Source organism: Protomyctophum parallelum (assembly GCF_964188405.1).
Source record: "Protomyctophum parallelum genome assembly, chromosome: 13".
Classification (NCBI taxonomy): domain Eukaryota; kingdom Metazoa; phylum Chordata; class Actinopteri; order Myctophiformes; family Myctophidae; genus Protomyctophum; species Protomyctophum parallelum.
Genome location: NC_139708.1, coordinates 27,903,826 through 27,928,343, shown reverse-complemented (window position 1 = coordinate 27,928,343; position 24,518 = coordinate 27,903,826).

The window sequence follows — 24,518 nt, the reverse complement described above, 5'->3', positions numbered from 1 at the left end:
TTTCATGCAGTAATTCTGGTCTCTAAATTGCCTCCCCCTGGCCAGCCGGGACCCCTGATGGAAGGGAAAGGAACTGGTTGGAATAACGTGTTCCTTCCACGCGCTACGTCTAACCAGGGAAACTCCCCCCCTGTCAGGTGTAAAGGAGCGACTTGGACACTCAGGCATGAAGGAAGCATGAGTTCAAGTCCGTTGCTCTCCCCAGGTTGGCGGAGGGTGTGTAGAGCCCAGGATCACATTGACACAGGGGTGACAAATGGGTTACAAAATCGTGGGATAAAAGTTATTAAAAGAAATCCTCCACGAGCAGGAGCTCGAGCAGACTGCCGACCACATAATGACCACCTGTCCCCTGTATAGACCACCTTCAGAGCATGGTCTCTTTTCCAAGTTGGAGCAGAGACGAGGGCATGACACTGGTGATGTCACGGTTTGAGACAAGGAGAGATAGGACCCAAGTGCAGGACAGACAAACGGAGGCTAAGTACGATGCAAGAGGTTTTAATAGTAGAATTAAATACACAGGAGAGAAGGAGGAGAAACACTAGGAATAAACACGCTGACTTACATTGGACAAAGGACTGAAACACACTGGGGCATATATATACAAAGACTGACTAGACAGTATAGACACAGGTGAAAAACTAACAAAATCAACACAGGGATTGGCTGAGAGACAAACAAGACACAGGTGGAGAAAACTAATAATCACAGGTGGTGAGACAACACAGGTAACAAAAGCAACAGAGGAAACCAAGGGACCAAAAATACAACAAAACAAAAGCACAACAGAAAACGTCACGGATCGTGACAGGTGAGGATACACTGGAAAATGTTTCATGGGAAAATTCACCGTTTTGAGTTTGCTTGTTTGTTTGTTTTTCTTTAGAGAAATTCCTAACGTTACTAGGAAGACATTGAAATGGAGCTGCCCTCACTAATACCGTACAGACAGCCACTCACTGTACTCACTGTATCCTGCGATTGTGGCATATTTCTTCGGACAAAATAGCCATTTAGCCAGCTGATGAGGTCAGCCAAAAGGAAGCTTTTTCCTCACCTCCATATCCATATATTCATGGTAATGCATTCAGGGGGAGAGGTCTGCTCTGAACACAAAATGCACAAAATGTGAACCAATAGGGAGCAGATGTTCATGTTTCCAAGCTTCAGACTGAGTTTGGAACATGGTAGAATTGTTGGGGATGTATAGAATTCAGTAAAGAAAGGGGAGGGGGGGGAGTGTATGTTTTGTGTATTATGTTTCTCATTGTGTTTCTCCATCTTCTCACACGCTATTCTCTGGTTGTCTACTTTTCTCTTCCTTTCATCTCTATTCCCCTATCCCTACCCTGGCTCTTCCAGAAATGCTCTCCTCTCCTCTCCTCTGCCTTCATCTGTGCTCCTCCCCATTTTCTTTCTTCCTCTCCCTCCCTCTCTCCCTCTCTCTGACCTAGTTTCCAGAAGCAGTCCATGCAGACATCTGGGCTTTGGCTCACGTGCCAGAGGAGGCATGACGCTCCTACTGGGGGGGAAACATTGGGGAGAGAGAGAGAGAGAGAGAGAGAGAGAGAGAGAGAGAGAGAGAGAGAGAGAGAGAGAGAGAGAGAGAGAGAGAGAGAGACAGAGAGACAGAGAGACAGACAGACAGACAGACAGACAGACAGACAGACAGACAGACAGACAGACAGACAGACAGACAGACACAGGTTGAGTCAGACGATGGAGAGAGATGGGGTGTTATAGGGAGGAGGGAGAGGGAGGAGAGGAGCGGTTTATGGGGGGGAAGAATTAAGCAGATCAGAGAGAGAATCTGTTCTCAGATCAGCAAATGTTGAATGTATACTCCACTGTACAACGTTGTCGCTTGCCGGACAAGCTCACGCGGAAAGCTGTGAAAGTTCTTGTCAGCTATTTTTTGGCAAGCTCCATACATTTATAAGTATAAAGCAGGCCAAAGCAAGTGAAACACGGTGGCTGGATTCATCATGGTTGAGAGGTACAAAGGAGGAGGAAGGGAGGAGATCTACAGTACACAGGAGATGTATGTGTGATGTGTGTGTGTGTGTGTGTGTGTGTGTGTGTGTGTGTGTGTGTGTGTGTGTGTGTGTGTGTGTGTGTGTGTGTGTGTGTGTGTGTGTGTGTGTGTGTGTGTGTGTGTGTGTGTGTGTGTAATATATGTAGGCTATGCATGCATGCACACGCAGTTTGCATCTGACGGGCATTCAGCGTAGAACCGTTATTAGCTATCAGTGTTAGCATGGCTTAGCAGGGTCACAGTTCTGGTTAATTACCTGCTTTCTGCTCGCAGAAAGACTGGCAAGAAAATAATCCCCTTCCTGTCTCCCTCTCTCACCGTGTCTGTTTTCCCATGCTTGTGTCCTCCCCCAGAGTTAAGTTGACGCCGCAGATTTGGCTGTGCAGCCCTCTTCTATCTCTATCTAAAAATGGCACAATTCAGTAGATGCTGTTAATGCAGCCTGTACTGGCAGACAGAGCATTACTGTAGCCTATGTGGTTGGAGACACATTCCGCCCTTGAACAATTGTATACCCTGCGATTGTGGCACATTTCGTCGGACAAAATAGCCGTTTAGCCAGCTGATTAGGTCAGACATAATGCCGACTACTTTCCAAAGCACACCATATCGTTTTGGACCACTTGCACCGCATGCATCCATATTCTGGGGTGTAACCTACATAATCCAAAAATAGGAGATTTTGTGCACAGTCAACTAAGTAGCCTCCTCCTTTCCAGACTTAGAAGATAAATATTAGGTCATACATACATACATACATACATACATACATGCTGGTAATCAATTCCCTGAAAATCCATGTTTCAGGAGAAAGGGATAATTCCTGCATAAACAAGAACACCTCAAGAGAAAGGTCCTTGACACCCAATTATAATACCTGTAAATATATTGCATGTTTTGGAAATAATACAATTCTCGAATTAATTCCTAATTTCTCAAATATTTTACATCAATCTTTCAGGTGACAGGCCTACGGGACATCATTTAAAATGATCTGTCTCTCGTTAATATTGCATCTCACCAGTCACCATGATGTCATGAAAACCTTTTCAGCTAGACTTTTTTAATCAGTCCACGCTTAATTCAACTGAATTGAAACGATTATTATATGCTTTGGAAAAGTGTCGGTAGTAATGTGAGGTAGCCTACTCTTGAATTCTACAGTTAAAGAGCTAACAACAGCTAGCTAGCAAAAACACTGGTATGGTGGTGATAACATTTTACTTCTTTCCTCTTGCACCGTCATCTCTTATACCTGCTTTCCTTTGGCGGCATGGTCCATCCTCACCTCTTCTCCATTATTTTATCCTCGCATATTTCCATTTAATATCTGGGCCTCTCGACCTCTCTTTTATCCACGTTAATCTCTCGTCACTTCTCTGCCACCTTGGCCTCCTCTCTCTCCATCACTTCATCCGTCTGCCACTGTCATCCTGTCCACTCGGTTATGAAGCCTGACCTTTGATGTCAAAGTATTGGGTTTTTATAAGCTCTCTGGCTCCTGTTCTGAACATGGCTACATACCTGGAGGGTCAAGTAGGATTTGCAGACGAATATGAACACTGCATTTTTTTTATCCAGTGTGCAGGTCTGTATAATCCCTCCTGTCTGGGGGAGAGAGTGGGGGGCAAGAAAATGACGAGAGAGAAAGAAGGAAAGACTAAAAATGTGTTGCAAACATACATAAATACATTATAATAATAATGGATTGCATTTTTATAGCGCTTTTCTATGCACAGAGTGCCTACTCAAAGTGCTTTACAATAGTCCATTCATTCATATATTGGGAAAATGTTACATTATACTCGTTATACATTATACTGAGCTATTGAGTTTGATAGTAATTTTGAGTGCTTGGTTTATCCTGCCTATATCTAATACAGTATAGTCTTAATATATTATTATTTATGTCATTATTTATTATAATGACAGCCTATACCCGAGGAGAGGATGCAAGATTCAAGAGAGAGGTAAATAAGAGAAAATAAATAGAGGATTTCATTCCAAATCGTAATCCAACATTAAAAAAATAGGTCTTATTTGTTGCAAAACAATATCTGGCACAGAATAGCCGCTGCATGGCCTTTGCCAGCTAATATTGTGTTACTGCTCAGTTTAGGGGCCATTTGAGTCCACTGCTTACAACACAATTATTATTTTTGGATTGAAGTCATGTTTTCCTTCCGTTTTAATGTTGACAAATGAGTTTCGGATTGCAAAAAGATGGTGAGCCCGCTCCCAAAATGGGTGTCATGGAATTCAACACTTTAGATCGGATTTAAGGGAGACAAACAGCATGATAAATAGAAGCAGGCAGGTTGCCACAGTCATGGAGTCCAAAAGGATTTTTCAACTTTTAACCTGCTTGCAATATGATAATTGGAATAAACCTTTGAAACCACATACTGTGTCCTGCACTGAACTGAAAAAACATCATCATGTATTCCAAACAGGATCATTTATATTATGTAAACAATGAAATATAGTATCGCTGTTGGCTGGAAACGTACTGGGAAAAAAATGAATAAGTCAAATGTAATTTTGTCCAATCTGTAATAGTAGAGTACGTTGATATAATATAAAATGCAGTGGTTGTATTTTGTCTCCCTGAGACATACAAGTCTAGACACAGGATCCGACACAAATTTTGACCTGAAGGTCAGAATTCAATTTATCCCCTGAGCAAGAAAGTCAGCTCTATTGGCTCAATAAAAATGTAATTCTAAAACGGTTAGTCCCAATACTTGATTCGGATTGGCTGGTTTCTGATTAGACCGCATACGTCACAATGGTCTACACCTTAACCCCTGTTGGGCGGGAACCCCATTTGCTGTTAGCATTATGTTATGCTTTAGCTATTGAAAAATAGCAGATCTACAAGCTCGAGCTTGTAGGTCAGCTTGTAGGCCAGCCATCATTGAATTAAGCAATATTACACGAGAGGGTGTGGTTTAACGTGATTATTGCCACGACAGTGGCAAGTGATGTAAGGAACGAGACAAAGTCGAGTTCCGCAAACATCACTGAAGTGGCAATAATCACGTTAAACCACACCCTCAAGAGTAATATTGCATTTCACACAGTTACCCTTAAAACTAAGAAAATCGCTGAAAAAATATATTTGTTTAATGACAGATGTAGTCACTACGACCACAAATGTCCAAAGAAACTATAGCTAGCCTAGCCACCGAGTTTACTAGCGCTCTGGGAGAACAGAGCAGCTGAATTATTTGTTTTGATTAGGTGGTGAATGGTGCTGGGTTAACCCACGGCTAGAAGGCTGTTTCAACCAATCAGATTGCTTCCTCGAAACGACCTGTTGTAGAATACAAGGTAACCTCAGGCCTCTTTACTATGTGAAGTAGTCAAATGAGCTAAAACCATGATGAAGTAGGCCATTCATTCGCAACAGAAAACTGTTAAATATGGAGATACAAGGTTTCCTCCCAGACCGCCACAATATGCTAATGTTATTTGATCCAGGTGTGGATTATCCCATTCTGACCTGAGATCAGATTCATACGAGGTTTCCACTGGACACACACTGGTCTGATTAACCCATTCTGACCTGAGATCAGATTCTAGAAATGTCAGTCGCTCTTCGATTTGAAAAAAATAGCAGACCTACAAGCTCGTATCGCGCCACTCGGTGGCGCGATATGAGCTTGTAGATCTGCTATGTTTCAATAGCTAAAGCATAACATGATGCTGACACCAAAATGGGTGCCCGTTCAGAATGGGTTATACCATGCGGGCCACAGGGAGTCAAGTTGAACATACAGGGTCACGGTAAACGCAGCATCATCATCATCATCATCTGCTCCCTGACGACCTCGCTCAGCAATCATAGTCAATAAACCCAACAGCAAACTCTATCTGTCTCAACCACAACACTCACAGAAAGATCCCCAGCGCTATGAAATGCATCCACTTGTAGCTTAAATGCCTTGGTTCAACTTACAGTGGTAGCACTCAGGATTTCACAGTGTGCTGTGACCTCAGAGGGCCATGTCAATAGCAGCAGAGTCTGTCTCAGCCATGAGAGAGAGAGAGAGAGAGAGAGAGAGAGAGAGAGAGAGAGAGAGCAAAGATCAAACCACAACCTCTCATGAGATAGAGGGAGAGAGGAATAAGAATGGCACACTGTGAAATCCTGTGTGCTCCCGTGACTCGGAGAATGTACGCCAGGGGACCAAACGGGTCCATAATAAAATCTGTGCACTCTCAGGGTCAAACTAACACTGAGGATATTGCGCCGCGCAGAGAGAGAGACAGATGAGCAAACAGAGACGGATGGGCAGAGCAGCCGGGGGGGCAAATCCATCTGAGGTGGTGTTAAAAGGTCAGGTTTCCCCCAGATGAAGAGAGACAGACAGACGTTTAATCGCAGGAACGCCATGTCGACGCTCTGCATGCAAGACATTTAACCCGTTCTGACCCCAGATCAGATTCTAAAAATGTCTGTTTGAAAATGACAGTTTTCTGAAAAAGCTATGTTTCTTCTATGTCAGTCGTTCTTCGATTTTTCAAAAAATAGCAGACCTACAAGCTCGTAGCGCGCCGCTCGTAGCGCGCCACTCGGTGGCGCGCTATGAGCTTGTAGATCTGCTATTTTTCAATAGCTATAGCATAACATAGTGCTAACACCAAAAGAGGTTCCCGCCCAAAACTGGTTAATCACAGACATACAGCAGATGTTTAATCAGTGGCACACAAACGGACGCTTAATCACAGACACGCAATGTCAAGGTAGTAACAGACAGTGTTACTGTACCAACATGTAACTAAGTAAAGTAACCAAGTACATCATTTACTTAAGTACCGTACTTGTGAGTACAATTGAGGTATTTCTACTTTACTTGAGTATTAAAATACTTTTACTTTAGTTTATTACTCCACTACATATAAAAACATATAAAAATGTGTGAGCCAGCAATGACAAAAGTTGCACATGAGTGATCTGTGCGCCACGATCATGGGGGTGCACGGCACGCACGTAGCCATGTACTGTACATGATGTGCTGTACGCGTGCATGTGCGCGTGATGTATATGGAAATCACAATTTACAATAATATAGCTTAAATAAACTAAAGTGGATCTTTGTGTCTCTCATGAGTGAGAGACAGGCATGTTTGAACAGGATCTATGGGCAGGAGGGATTTTTAGGGGCCCTAAAAAATAGCTTGCTGATAGCAGCTGCAGGCAAGCACCTACTGGGCTCCCTGGTGAACATACCTTATTTGGACATGAGTGGACCACTTTAGACTTTTGGGACAGTGGGGGTTTGGGAACCACCTTTTGCCATGTCCCTTTGATCTCTTTGTTCTGACCTGTATAAGATTCCACTGAAATGTCTGTAACTGTGTGTTAGGCCCACAAGCCGTGAGGCTGGCTGGGTGTATGCATGGGGCTCCAGCCCCTGCATGGCTGTGATGCTGTTTTTGTACTCTCTACAATAAAAAGGACTTGGAAACTTTCATCTGACTGTCCGTCGTCAGACTCTTCTCTCTTTAAGTTGCTAGGAAATATACATCACAGTGGTGCCGATCCCGGTCGCCTTTTTGATGCTTTTTTGCGTCAGGTGAGAGAACCAGAAGGGGAATTTTTCAGTCTAATATAGTGTTTCGGTCGGCAATTTTTGGATGGAGGAGGACGGCGGCGGTGGTGCTGCGTGCTGCAGTCGAACCAGCGGCGATTCAACACACTGGCGACGGCCTGCCCAGCGCGGTGGGGAGGAGCGGCGATGGTCGGCGGCGGCTCTCATCGATCGGTGACCAGAGGCGATGCACAGCGACTGGACGGCGGGGTGAGGATGCGCAGCGTAGCATGGCCCGGCCCGTGGGCGTTCATCGGCGGTCAGCGATCAAAGGGAGGCGGTGGCGCTCTTCATTCACTCTTCTCGGCGTGCGCCTCTGCGTGGTTCGACAGCGACGGCAAGGCGGCTGATCTACAAGCTCGCAACGCGGCACGCAACAAGTTTCTGCCTTGCAGAAGCCTACAGGCTCCTGTGGTGACGCTGATTCACTTTCTGATTGTTCAGTCATGTCGTGACTGAAAAGGGAGGAGGTGATGAAGTTTTAAAGTTAAAGTTTTCGGACAATGGGCAGCTCTTCATAACAGAGCGGTCTACGCCATGCGGTGCATATTTGTACTGCATCACAACCTCGTTTGGCCTGTGTGCGCTGGCTGATGAATGAACACTCGAGAAGGTGAGACAAAGAAGAAGAGAGCAACATTACAGAGAATAGTTCTATTATATCAGATGGATATCGTTCCATTTGATTTCAAATGTATGTCTATGTTTGTCTAGTTCAACATATAATGAGCATATATGTTGATTTTATGTGTCGGGTATTTTAATTAGAGAAGTTGACTTAATGGGGATGAATATGCCTAAGGGAGATTTGGAAACTGAATAGAGATATTTACCGGAGTAAAATTAGTCAGATGTTTCTTTGTCAGGCGAAAGACAGCGCTCCTGTCGTACGCATAAGAGTTAATCGTCCTAATGGTGCATAAAGTTCTTATTTATGTTCGAATAAATTTGTGAATGGGTAAAGTCAACAAGGTATTTATGCTATGACATGTGGGGACACTCTAAAGGTATATAGGACACTCTAGGATTTGAACGCAAGTAGGTAACCTGTAGCATGCACGAGATCTGGAAACGTACAATTCTTTGAAATGATAAGAGGTATAGTTAGGAGGTCACCGCAGTAGACTGGTTATTTGGATGAGCCTTTGTAATATATTAATGTTGATTAATGGTGGAAATTATGCCATGCAGGTTGTATAAAAAAGTGAGGTCCATCCAGTGTCCTTTTCTTTCTCATTTTGAGTTTATTTGAAGAACACCATGAGCTCGCCAAATATGACCAAACAGGACCCAATATTCTCTGAGAAGCCCCGTTCCTCCTTCCGCGAGGCTCCTATATACTTCTGTGGGTCCCTTCCCACACGTACCAAATCCCGTGCATGTGCGTGTGTGTGTGTGTGTGTGCGTGTGTATGTGTGTATGTGTGTATGTGTGTGTGTGTGTGTGTGTATGTGTGTGTGTGTGTGTGTGTGTGTGTGTGTGTGTGTGTGTGTGTCAATGATACCCAAATCACAACCACATGCTATAATGAACAGAGGCTTTGTTTCCTAGCCCTCCCGCAGTTGACCCGTCCGACCTGTGTCCAGCACCCAGGCCAGGAATGTCTCTCCCTGGACCTACTAGTATTGGCTCTCTGCCCTGGATCACTTATTGAAACATAGCATGTGAAAAGACTTCATCTAACTAACAACTCCTATATTGTTGCAATATGAAGTACATGACATATCATACCACATGTGTTTGTGGATGTAAATACAGGTGTTTCTCTATATATGTATGACTTGATGAGAACAGAAACATCTTAAGACATAGTCAAAGCTTTGTAATTGTACCCTCCAAGGGGGAAGGGTGGTTTGAGTGAACGTCTCTCTCACGAGGCCCCCAGATGTAGCCCACTCCAGCTATACTGGAACCTCTGTCTCGTCTCGCACAACCAAATGATGTTTGTGGCTAATTACCACTTATTCTATGTTCTGTGTCTTACAAACATGCTTTTACTGTCTGTTGTCTGGGCGCAAATACACGACATATCCTCCCTTCCTGACGCCCATACGCGTCAGGACAATTAAGGTGCCCAGACGAGCTATAAATTAAACATAAATGATAAGTGATAAAATGATTTTTCAGACCCCCGTCCAATGAACCACACAAATCATCTTTTCCACCTGACCCCCCTGGAGAGACAAACAGCCTATTACACAAAATAAAATAAGGAAATAATTCAAGCTAACCTAAGCACAAATTAACAAACTATAACAAACTATTACTCAAACAATATTATCATTGACCTTACTAATAGTATAAGCCGATAAAAACAATTACAGCATCAGAATTCATCACCTGCCTTTTTTCAAAATGTAATCATTAAACCTTAGTTTGACGTGATAGGCACACCTTAATTTCGGACCCCCCTTGACACAGGAGTGTCCTACCTTGCATCATAATTAGAACAGACAAACCCTTTGTAGATAGATTTGAAACTGAACCATGTGGTAACCCAGAAATGAAACTCCTCATATAACTGAAATCCTATTTAAACCAACTCAAATTCCTATACTGATTAAATTCAAATACCTGTAAATGAAAAGTTGACATTCAAACCATGACACAAATACTAAAACAAACAAATAAAGATCAAACAATAACTCAACACATAATACCTGAAAACAATAAACCATAACTAATTGACAAATGCACATCACAGAATATTACATGTACTGAAACACACAAAATAAAAACAAAAACCTCTAAGTTGAAATGCAAACTCAAACAAAAGTTGAAATACAAAATCCCCAATGACATCGGTCTTCTGTCATTCCTCCACCACGGACCTGTGAACAATTGACATGTTCCCAGTGGCCCAGCGTGGCTAGCTGCTAGCTGTCCCCGTTCAGCTCCCCCCCTACTCACATAAATATGCATACTGTGACTTTAACATCCTGATTTGGGTCTACCGTCAGTATGACCCCTGCACCCCTGCGGAGGTTGCAGTCGGTCGCCCCGGTTACACTGACGCCAGAAATGACTGAATTCTCCACATATGTAACAAACGCTCTGGTTCTTCTGATGGGAATTACTACCCGGTCCTTGACGTCTAGGTGGTCTAACCCCTGGCAGAGGAGAGTATGGGAGGTACCGGGGTTCATCCTGGCTGGCCTGTGGCGGTCGCTGCTGACTATCTGAACTAACCACCATCTGTCCTGCCAGTTGGGCACGAGTCAAAGCCCTCTGCCTCTCCTCATCTTGTTCTGTCTGAGTAGTTAACTTTCTTCGGTACAGGTCGACATAATGTGCAACATGGTCTATATACATCGCTTTAGTCATGCTGGTAAGACCCACAACCTCCCTTAACTTCCTCTGCACTGTCTCAGGCAACCCTTGTTCAACCGTGACTCTGAAAACCACCTGCTCAAATTTATTTAAGTCTGGATCGTTTCCTGTGACTGATCTCCATCTCTGATACACTCGGTCCACATAAATTCTTGGGTGTTCAGTTTCACTCATGTTATCAATAATAATACTGCTGGGGTGTATATTAGTCGGAAAGAGGGCCCTCAAAACACGCCAGAGTCGGCCCCTGTACGCATCAAAAAGGTCCCCATCATCAACAGTTGTTTCAATGTATCTCTGAAGTCCTGCACAATTGAAAACATTGTCCATTACATAACAACCAACTTGCCAGACAATCAATTTCTTAAAATCACCCATTGTTAATTGAATGCCCTCCAAAAGTACCTCGAACGTAGTAATCCAGGCATAGGCTCCGTCACAGAGCGGCGGCAGTTTACTTACAATGTCTGTTATGTCCACGTATGAAAATGGACGATAGACCAGGTTATGACCCTCATTTATCACTGGCATTTGTGTAGCAGTGATTGTTTCTTCCCTCCTGTTGCCAACACGTTCCCGCTCATCCATATCATAGTGTCGGGTGACAGCAAGATGTTCTGGCTGTCGCTCAAATGACCCCTGGTCACTGTCGTCATCACCGCTCACCTCAGAATTCACTGAGTCCCTACTGCAGTCGTCTGCTCCCAGATCGATAGCACAACTTTGTTGGCCAGCGGTGTCATCACGCCGGCTGTCCTTGCAGGTCTGGTCGACGGTTCGTTGCCCCTGCCCTGCCTCAACTAGTACTGACTCCTGGTCCTTACGAGCTTTTTCCAAGGTTTGACCTACGTCACTAAACAAATCTAAAACTGCTATTTCAAATTTACGCTTCACTGTTCGGGCGTTGGTTTTCTGTCCTGCTCTATGCGTACGGACAAGGACCCTCATAGTTCTAATAATGTCCTCATTGAAAGTGCCCGTTACCGGCCATCGCTGTTCAATTTCAGGCCAGCGTTTATTCCATTTCTTTGAAATCACAGCAATACCCACAACGGCGGGGTTATCCCGCTCCAGAATCTCCACTGGGTTCAGAATTACCTTAGAACTCATCCTCAACACTAAATGAGTACCAGATTAACACAAAAGCAACTGCAGTGACACTATCTGTCCAAATGTTATATCAGATCTACTGCCTATTCTATTTCCCAGAAGTTGTTCCACACAACAAGAAATGGGACAATTCACTACTTTCCCTCTCCATCCAGACCAGGCCTCTGTGTCTTTTGTCTGAGTCCTTGCCTTGGCCTTTGTTGTTTTTTGGACATAAGAACACAAAAACGATGTCATTAGTACCACTTCTCCAATTCTTAAAAAATAACCCTCAATGACATGGGCCCTCACTCACACTCACTGTCAGGCTTCTTATCTTCTCATTTAAACCCCTGGCCAACGTCTACCCAATTCAAGCTTCATATGACCTGGCAAACATTGCTGTTTCTCCTGACACCTTACGGTGTACCCGATCATTATCCACCACCAAAAATAAAAAAATGTCAACAGTAGACAACAGTAGTCTACCATCGCTATGCCTTTTTAAAATGAGAAGATTTTCCACCCCTTCAACCACACTCACTCGCATCACACAATACGACAAGGTAGAAGTAGCCTATTATGTTTCTTCCACAGTACTATAAGGAGAGAATGACCCCCCCTTGACTCATGCACTCACACACTCATGTGCCGTCTCCTCTATCACACATGGAGAACCATAATAGCTACCCCCACATTCCACACACTCATTTGCAAACAAACAACTCATAGAATGAGTAGATGGAGATTTCTCACTCAAAGCAACTGTTTAAACAATTTCTCATATAATTCCACACTCCTACATATGTACACTCTACCGTACATGAATAACCATTTTATAGTTCCCTTATCTAATTTAGTTCATTCATCCAGTTATTTATTAACCTCCTATTAATTTCCAAATTTCAATTGTTCAAATATTACCTATTATTATTATTATATCATTATTATAAATGTTCCAACCCAACTCAATATACCATCAATATACCATCCCCCCTTTAAAACCTGTGGAACATGTTTTAACCATAGTCCATACCGTCAATCCTTAACCCTCAGTTAACCACCCAGGCAACGGTACACAGGCCACTCTGACACAGAGTAAACCATTCAACAAAACCCCATCAGCGCCATGCCCGCCCCACCCCCCTCAATACTGAGGAGAGCGGGCAAGGAGGAGCAGCAGCACACACATGCATGCAGCAACAAGTAATCGAGTACTTCTACTTCCCACTGCAGAGTGCGTGTGGATCATACTCATACACTCCTCTCCTAAACCCCCCTCGGCACTATCCTGCCGAGAAGCGCATAGAGAGAGAGACCAACCATTTCCACTCCACATAGGCCAACATGTAATACACAAGCCCCTATTCCATATAACAACCATCAACAATATACAGTTGCAGTATAACACCACCTCAACCATATAACATACTCCACTCCCAACTTCATTACACTCACACAGAGACAACACAAAACACACAGACAAAATAGGCAGACCACCCCACTTAACAGACAGATATACACACAATTTACACCATGCAACACAAACATTCCATCATATCAAGTCAATTTCAATTAAATCATTCCCCCATATTAATTCAACTCCAATTCAATCATCTCATCATAAGTATCTGGTATCCCTATATGTACCCGGTGACACTATGCACCCGGTGACACTATGCACCTCACGGCGTCACTACGCAGTATGCACCCCAATATCCACCTTAATTCCTCACACGTAACCCACACAAGACACATGCATAGGAAAAAACCCAATTCAAACACAAAACAAAACCGTCATCCATTCCATCCATTCCTTAACACCAAAAGTGTCTAAGGGTATCCATCATCCTTAACACCAAAAGTGTCTAAGGGTACAACATCTCAACACGAAAAGTGTCTAAGAGTAGGCTACAATATCTTAACACAAACTGTGACTAAGACTGCACCATTTCAACAGCCCAGCTTAACACCGGAGTGACTAAGACTGGCCAAAAAACATTCTGCTTTGTTATGTGTTTGTCTCGTTACGCATTTCTTCGGTTGTGCTTGTCCATGCCAATGTTACATATACAAAAGAAAATTAATCACACCGTTCCACCCGCGACGCAAAGGATGCGGTCCCCCCAGACTAGATTGTATAACCGAATAGGTTTGCAGCAGACATTCACCGCACGACGATGGAATTAATTGACTAGCGCACGGCCCAACTCCACCAAGTCAGAGAAACGCACGGCTGTGCATGCGCACGGCACATCACATTTACCATTTTCATTTTAGTTGTGTATTTTATTTCATTCCATTTCACTCTTATTCAATTCCATTTAATCTCAATTTTATTTAATTTAATTTAATTTCACTTTTATTTAGTTTTACATTTTTACATTAATTTACTTTATTCATAGCAATCGCAATTCCTAGTAACAAAGTAACTCATGGACTCTCACTCGCATCAAAGGCACTATTCCCACCATTATCTGCACCCACCGCCAAATCAATATAGGTTCTTTCCGTTAACCTGTTTTGTGGAAACACAGTAAGTATAGCACGCAACTTACCAAGTTCCCCCCCCCAAAAAAAAACAAAAAAAATAACAGGCTGAAAGCGTCCTGGCTGGCTCGCCAGATTTGTAATATATTAATGTTGATTAATGGTGGAAATTATGCCATGCAGGTTGTATAAAAAAGTGAGGTCCATCCAGTGTCCTTTTCTTTCTCATTTTGAGTTTATTTGAAGAACACCATGAGCTCGCCAAATATGACCAAACAGGACCCAATATTCTCTGAGAAGCCCCGTTCCTCCTTCCGCGAGGCTCCTATATACTTCTGTGGGTCCCTTCCCACACGTACCAAATCCCGTGCATGTGCGTGTGTGTGTGTGTGTGTGCGTGTGTATGTGTGTATGTGTGTATGTGTGTGTGTGTGTGTGTGTATGTGTGTGTGTGTGTGTGTGTGTGTGTGTGTGTGTGTGTGTGTGTGTCAATGATACCCAAATCACAACCACATGCTATAATGAACAGAGGCTTTGTTTCCTAGCCCTCCCGCAGTTGACCCGTCCGACCTGTGTCCAGCACCCAGGCCAGGAATGTCTCTCCCTGGACCTACTAGTATTGGCTCTCTGCCCTGGATCACTTATTGAAACATAGCATGTGAAAAGACTTCATCTAACTAACAACTCCTATATTGTTGCAATATGAAGTACATGACATATCATACCACATGTGTTTGTGGATGTAAATACAGGTGTTTCTCTATATATGTATGACTTGATGAGAACAGAAACATCTTAAGACATAGTCAAAGCTTTGTAATTGTACCCTCCAAGGGGGAAGGGTGGTTTGAGTGAACGTCTCTCTCACGAGGCCCCCAGATGTAGCCCACTCCAGCTATACTGGAACCTCTGTCTCGTCTCGCACAACCAAATGATGTTTGTGGCTAATTACCACTTATTCTATGTTCTGTGTCTTACAAACATGCTTTTACTGTCTGTTGTCTGGGCGCAAATACACGACACCTTGTAATCTAGAGTGTTTAGATATAAATTATGGGTGCTTTCTACATTGTGCTAGGAGTTAACTAAACAAATAACGTAAGTTACGAATCATTTTTTGGATGATTATGGTCAACTTTGTCCTTGACATTAAGCTGAAGCTAAGAGCTTCAGATGCCAAGTATGAAAACCTTAACACACTTTGAATTCGATATTTGGGTGCTTTGATAAGCAAAAGGGGTTGGATTCAGCGACGTGTATTGTGTTTCAGTGTCAGATTTTTGTAATATGGTTTATACACTGACACGAAACAGACAGGAACGCCCAAAAACGTCACATCCGTTTTTTTACCCTGGGCAGAATTTTCTATGGCTGCCAATGCAACTTTTTCCAATCCTTAATCACATACGGACAAGCATCTATGCCGATAATATCTAACTTACGGAGGTAACGTGCCTTGTCCACGGGCAACAGATCTTTCAACGTATGGCATTGCAAATACGTTTGATAATCGCTACTCTGCGCAATATTGTTTTGGAAATGCCGCAAATTGCATTGCAGTGAACGAGAGCAAATCACAACTTACCCTGGGGGTGGTGACTCCGCCCTGATTACGCGTTTTCGTGTCAGTGTATCAGTTATGTCAATTGTCATATATGTACGAATGCCGATTTTGTATACATACTGTAATGTTTGATTTGATTCTTTGTGTCATGTTTTTGATGTTCCAGCCAGTCAGTGCAAAAGGGAGGACTAGGGTAAATTGTGTTCCATATTCGTTTTATGAGGCAAGGTTGCCTCAAAGGGAGGATATGATGTATATGCAGAGATGGGAAAAATACATTGAAAATGTATTTTGATACAAAATACAAATACTGGGTCAAAAAATGTATCTAAATACAAAATACAAAATACATCTTCCATCCCCATCGAAATACAAATTACAAAATACAAAAAAGTATTTCAAATACGTATTTCAAATACATGTATTTCAAATACTGCCCATCTCTGATGGGCAAAATATATTGAAAATGTATTTTGATACAAAATACAAATACTGGGTCAAAAAATGTATTTAAATACAAAATACATCTCATTTCTTCCATCTCAGCGAAATACAAATTACAAAATACAAAAAAGTATTTCAAATACGTATTTCAAATACATGTATTTCAAATACTGCCCATCTCTGTGTATATGGAAATCACAATTTACAATAATATAGCTTAAATAAACTAAAGTGGATCTTTGTGTCTCTCATGAGTGAGAGACAGGCATGTTTGAACAGGATCTATGGGCTGGAGGGATTTTTAGGGGCCCTAAAAAATAGCTTGCTGATAGCAGCTGCAGGCAAGCACCTACTGGGCTCCCTGGTGACCATACCTTATTTGGACATGAGTGGACCATTTTATACTTTTGGGACAGTGGGGGTTTGGGAACCACCTTTTGCCATGTCCATTTGATCTCTTTGTTCTGACCTGTATAAGATTCCACTGAAATGTCTGTAACTGTGTGTTAGGCTCACAAGCCGTGAGGCTGGCTGGGTGCATGCATGGGGCTCCAGCCCCTGCATGGCTGCGATGCTGTTTTTGTACTCTCTACAATAAAAAGGACTTGGAAACTTTCATCTGACTGTCCGTCGTCAGACTCTTCTCTCTTTAAGTTGCTAGGAAATATACATCACGCGTACAGTACGTACGCAGTTATTGCCCACTACCATCTGTTCTCTACAGTCTAGTGACGATCATCCATCGCCCCATTAATTGTCAATCATTCTCCACCTGACATCTTCCTCTCTCTGTCACGGCTATCTACGTATACTGTACACGCGCACGCACGCACACGCACACACACACACAGTTCATTACCGTGGAAGAACACGGAACAGGAATAGCCTACTTGACTCTCCACTATAACTTGCCAATACTGTGCAGTGTGTGTGTAACAGTATTACTATAATTGCATTTTTTCCCCTGCATTGTATTTAACTGCTGGGACAGTATTACCCGGAGGAATCCATATATATACACTATCATCCAACCATAGTTGCTCGATATGTGTAAGCAAGCAGTATTATACCGGTAACAAGGCCAATTTAAATTATGTTCCTTTGAATCGTTAAGAGGGAGTTTCTGAGATATAAGCATATTGTTACTGTTCAATTCAGAACCCCAGGATTTACTTACTTAGTAAATTAATGTTGACCGGGCTGCTCCCATAATAATATTAATATTGCCATGATTACAGTGCCATGCAACTGTATATGCTCCAGGTTCAATTCCAAGTTGAGTTATAAGTCAAGTTCCTTCTGACAAAACAAAAAACTGATTCAGAACCAGAACCACTTGACCGTAATTTGACTCAAGGTGCCTACACCGTACAAACAACATGAAGTAAACAGACATACGGTATATAAATCCCCATCACCAAACATACATTTAGACAGTAACAACATACACCATACAGTATAAGTCTCATAGGTTTAGTATTAAGTGACATTAAACAGTAAGCAATATAAATGCGTTGTGTGGTGTCTGGGACTGATGCACTATAGGCCTACTGCTGATAAATGGTGTGTTAAACACAATGTGAGTTCACTGAACACACACAACCAAGGAAGAGCAGACACAGTAATATCATTCTGAATATATTTTAGGGTAAAAAAAAGCAAATTTAATGTTGAACTTGTATTGAATCACATTATATTTTGGCCCCGTTGGGGCAAAACACTTGCAAAGGAGCGGCAATGTATTCATCAAGTTACGATACTTTCACCTTAAAGATAAATCCATGTTTATTAATGAGATGGCTCTCTAGTTTGCAAGCCAAGGGACAAATCATTACAATTTATTTTTTTCTGTGGGGGGAAGATTTCATGTAAAATGCATTAAATCCCCAATATGACCACGGCCAATTAAAATGCACACCGAGGTGAGTGTAGGCAGAGTCCGACATAATGTGACACTATTCTACATAATACATGATGCATGATACATCTTCAGGATGTTGGGCTATGAGAGGGCTTAGGAAACAATCCTTCTTCAAGCGGGGCCTGCTGTCTGAAGCACAAGGACATGTATCACACCTTGAGCATGTCAAACGACTGTAGACGTGCGTGTTATACGGAGGTGGCGCATATTTGTGACTCCTTTTCTATTCAAAATCTTTTTATTTACATTTCCAGTGGCAGAAATCTCAGGGGCAGGCATGCATAATGACATTATGTAATATATGTACAGTATGACTCAGACCCCGAACAAAAACATATATAACAGATATAACATATAAGATCTGAGGGCTATCATTTGCATGTCAAAGGTATAAAAACAAATAATAAAAAAATACTGTTCCTGAACACCCCAAGATTTTTGAGCGGTGCCTCCACTCCATTACGCAGCTATGTGTGTCCCTATACGTACGTGTATGTCTCTGTGTCCGAGCACGGAAAGCTGCAACACGGTAACTCTGTCATTTCTCGACCGTTTCGGACGTGGGGCGGCTCGCCAGAACCGGCACCGCCCCCCTGGGCGTATTCCTGGGGGTCTGGATGTTGCGGGAACCCCCCCGGGGACCCCCTCACAGTACAGCTGCACCGCTCACTTCACACAGGTGTGATTTTATTTAATAATTAAGCCAATTCCCAGTTCCCCTGCCTCTCTGAGTGATGCATCCCTGCTAATTAGTCCAATAATTAACACATTCCACACGTTATATTATAATTGACAAGATACCGTGACTAGCGGGTTTGTTTAATTACCTTTGGAGCATACACTGAAGTATTTGCGTGTTGATCCATGCAAATCCGCTTGAAAATAGTCCCATGATTTGTTTTTTAGCCACTTCCGCGATCCGGGTCACAGACAAAGAGCAAAGCGAGCTAAGATTGTCCCCCCCTCGTTTACTTTGCATTAGACTCACTTTCCCAGAAGCCGTTTCCAAGCCGGCGGTTGATTGTTTTCTGGTTACGTCATCATAATGCGCCTCGTCACAATGTCCGCGACAAAACCGGATGTTCATTATAACTAGGGCTGTCAAATGATTAAACATTTTAATCAGATTAATCACAGCTTCAAAATTAATTTAATCATGATTAATCACCATTCGAACTATGTCCAAAATATGCCATGTTTTCCTGTTTATTGTTGTGGAAATGGAAATATAAATGACAGAAAGCGGATATACATTCGTTTTTTAATGTTTTTTGTTTTCTAATGCATTTAGTATAGACATGATGTGATGTGAGCATTTGTAGGCCTAGCCTACACTTTGAGTTAAATCAACACTGGCTTTTGGCCATGTAGACTGCGGTCCCCCAGGAGGAAGTCACTAATGTTGCTCTGGAGAGGGAAGTCTGGAACACTCTGGTGGAGCTGTTGCCCCCGCGACCCGACTAGGGATAAGCGGTTGAAGATGGATGGATGGATGAATGGAGACTGGATGAAAATGGCCTAGGCTACTTTCTATCAATTTAATTTGGGGGTCCTTGAAATTAAAATAGCTGAGAAGCAATGGGTTAAACTGTAGTGTAGACTATAGTTAATTGAAATTCACAAAATACAATAATGGCACATAAGCATTTTTGGAAACAGGGCTTGGTTTAGAAAAGCCTATATTTTGCGCTAAAGTAATTATTGAATAACATATAAATGTAGGTTTTAAGGCTAGAATGGCATTGTAGTGGACTGTAGTGAGAGGCGAGATTGTCTCTCCTTCATTGCGGGACTGCAGGACTAGTCTGGAGATAGTTAGTCGTGAATCAGCTTCAGTCAGTGTTTTGGTTCGTACCTGGAGTGGTGCATTATCTCCGCTGTGCACAGCAGCACGGGGAACTGTATATCCATGGTCGTTTTCAGTTGCTTTCCATGTGCGACACAAAAGTACCATGTGTTTGTTTTGGTAATAGCCTACTGCAGGCGCAGCCATGCTGATTCACGTAATCGCGTAGGACAAAACGAAACCAGCCGGACAAACATTAATGGCATTTTCAAAATGTCCACAAGTTGCGACGGACCCGAGTGATTCTTGCAGCGCGCTGATAGCTAACACTAGTAGTGTGTGTGTGTGTGTGTGTGTGTGCAGTGTAGCCTAATGGGGCTTTGCTAGGCAGACAAAGTAACGCAACAGAGTTACAGAATCAAACCACTTTGCCACCAAACTACAATACACAAGCTATCTCTCTGGTGTTGTTCAATCATGACTCTGTGCTACACAGTGACAGATTTGTTATGCTCTGGACGTTCCTGAGCCGCGCGCACGGGCGCATGTTAGGGGGAACACTAACATGCGTTAATTGCGTTAAATATTTTAACGCAATTAATTAACGCAATTGATTAATGCCATTAACGCGTTATTTTTGACAGCCTTAATTATAACACATAAAACAAATAGCGGGTTTAGCATATTACGCGTGGAAAGACAATCGAATAAATGTTGTGTATGGCGGGTAATGCGCTCAAAGTTTAAACGGCAGAGGTGGGACTAAATGGCTTCATTTAGTTTCTCAACTGATTCTGGACAGGACATTAGCTCTACTAGACAGGATAAAAAACTACCCTAATCTGCTCACTGCAAATACCCTACATTTGCCTTAATCCAAGATGCCACCATTGACAACCTATTTCATTATGCTTTAAGTAGCATGTGACGTGTCAAACTAAGGGGTTTTCATGATTCTTAATCCATTCCAAGCATTAGTTTTGCTTTTGCACAAAACAACACTCCTTGGGCTAAAAACGGCCATAGCCGTCATAACAAATGCGATGAGTTCAGCTCATTTGGGTAAGTGGCTATGACCAAATTTAGTCCAAGGAGTGTTTTTCATGCAAAACTAATGCTTGGAATGGATTCAGAAATGAAGCCTGTCAGTCCTTGAATTGTAAGTCGCCATCTTTCTATATCCGTTTGGGCCCAGCTGAGCCATTGGCTGGCCCAGACAACGAGACGGGACTTCCCCCCTTCTTCTTCGTTGGTTTTTATTTTGACTCGAGTGGGTGGGGGATCCCGTTCATAAGATTGTAACGGTAGCCACGCCCCTCAGAACATACGCGACTTTATGGTCATTATTTTAATAAATGGGACCATAATTTTCCCAAAAGAATATTATGACATTAGAAATGAGACTTTAAACTAGTGACTGGAAGCAGAAAGTATTCATGACCATGTTTATTAAGGTAATACAGTCTAGGTGAAGTTGGGCCCAAATACATGGATCTCTATGGAGCTATGGGGTTTTTTGAGCCCAATGACAGCGCCACAACAGGCCATTATATGAACTTTCAGGAAATCCCGATTTCCTTATGGCTTCACAAAATATCTGTCTGACTGCCCCCCTGATTCACAATCATGAAAACTCCCTAGTTTGACACGTCACATGCTACTTAAAACATAATGAAACTTAGAAAATATTGCCTTATATAATAGGTTGTATTTGGGTATTTGCAGTGAGCAGATTAGGGTAGATTTTTTAAATCCTGGCTAGTAGACCTAATGTCCTGTCAGAATCAGAATCAGAGAAAAAAAATAAAGCAATTTAGTCCAACCTAAGAGGATTTTCTTCTTTAATTACATGGACTAAAAGGTCATTGTGAGGGTGAAGACTGCCACAAGAAAAGCTAGAAATAATCAAAAATAATAATAACCATGGCAAGTGGGTGATAAGCTTCACATATTTTTTGCATGCAGCTGATTCCAAGAAAATGGTGCAGGCATGTTTCCCCAAACTCAGTTCTCACACAGGGAACATGATGTGAAATGTGATTTTCATACCTAATATTGTAATGTTCACGTCGTTGAATGAGAAATGTTTGGCCCATAGGCACACCACCGCCTGCAGTGACAGGCACAGTCATGCATTATCACTCTGAAGCAGGCCTCCGAAAGGCAACCGAAATAAGACCATACTGATATCAAATAATACACAGTGTTTCACAGCTAAGCCGGTAAACCAGAGTGTCATAAAAAATGATCAGTTGATTTAGATCACTTTTACGTGATTCATGGTGTGTCTGACCTCAGCTCATAACGCCGCCTCTTTGGCATCCCTGCTTAACAAATAAAATGGTCTTTAAAAGAAGGGAGATGTTTTAGCTATTTTTCAACGAAATGGGGTGCCACACACACACACACACACACACACACACACACACACACACACACACACACGTTCTGTATTTAGCAATAGCTGCTCCCTCCCTCATCCTTCATCTGCACTCTCTCTCGCTCGCTCTCTCCCTCTCTCTCCTTCAGGTCTCCTGCAAAATTATATTTGGTTCTAGTAAAATATTCATGCCTGAGTCACGGCGCTGGAAACATCAATCATACATGTGGGAAAAACTGCAGCTGCAGAACAAGAGGGTGAACGTAGGGAGGCGTAAATAAGTAGGAATGAGAACAGAAGATGCAGGGAAGGACATTGATCAAACTACAGATTTTGTTTTTGTATAATCGATTAATCAATGATGGAATTAATGAATGGATCAATGATGGAATTAAAGTGACAGCTGGGGGTTAAGAGACAAACCATGGGAGCAGTGACTTGGAAAAACACGACCTTAAAGGACCACTTAGTTTCAACCTTCCTTCATACTGTAGTGTGTCCCAAAGGAGCGCTATGTGGACCGTTCGGAAACCTGCCTACCAGTGGCATCAATTCATACAGCAACGGCTTAATGCTCCCCCCCCCCCCCCCCCCCCCCCCCCCCCACCGTTCTTCCGTTCCGTTGCTGTATATGCATACCAGTGACATCATCGCTGGGGAAACCAAGAAGCTAATACAAAGCGAAGACTTTTTAGTCCTGGAAAGTTAGCATTGCTATATAATGGAATCCATTTTTCTCGCATAATAAATACAATAAAATAAACTCTTGTTTGAAATGACCAAACCCACCTACCAGTTATGTACCACGGAGACCACCGGGTTCAAATCAACCCATACGGTTCTGTAACTCTGATTGTGTACAAAAGAAACTATCTGGACCCGTAAGGGTGTTATTGCTCCTTAGGCTTGCTTGTTGTCTAAAACACTGTTAAACAATAAAGCTTGCCGGCGCACCATATTTCTGTCACGATGCAGAATCCATCCACAACCTCACCTCACATCACCAGTTCTTTCCACAGCCAACAGCACCTCCATTATACTGTATAAAACTTAGTTTGAATTCATTCATGTATTGCACTGGCTCCTATAGTAGGTCCTATATCACGTGGCCTATAGTCCCATATTTTGGCTTGTTTCTCTCTCGAAATCAAACCAAACACTCGGGTTAGGGCCTAGTATAGACGCCGCGAGGGCTCCGGAGTCCGGGCAACCATAAGTTAAGTAAATGTTTATGCGGTTAACTAAACCAGTAGTGTCCTTCACTCCCAAAACTAAAGAGGAGTAGGCCTATAAACGCTGGTGTCATATGTCATGTGCCATCTACATCAAGGGGGCAAAACAAAACATGCAAAAGATAATATTTACACAGCGTTAGCGCTAGAAGCGGGACCGTGTGTGAAGGAGGTGGGAGAACGATGGAGAGATAGAGATGAAGAGAGACAGAGAGAGGTGGTGCAGTAAATGAGAACGTGTCTCTGTATATTCACCTGATTAAACACAACGTGTCACTTCACCTCGTTATCTGTGTGTTGTCAGAAAGAGAAAGAGAAAGAATTAGTCCCAGCAGGTAATACACGCTGTACAAACTGTGCACCGTACACCAATATTTATACACACCCTTGCACAAACCATTTCCACGTCAATATACGATACAATCGTGTGTGTGTGCCCTGCGCGTGCACGCACACACGCACACACGTATGCACGTGTGCACCTATACACACAGAGGATTTGCGCACCAGGCGTCACAAGCATCAGTGAGAAGTGTGAAACAATGTTTTATCTCCGCTGGAAATTCTGATGCTGATGAAAACTCCAGCAGCAGAGCGGCAATGCGCTAAGTGACAGAAAATGAGCTCCAACTACTGCCAAGTATCTC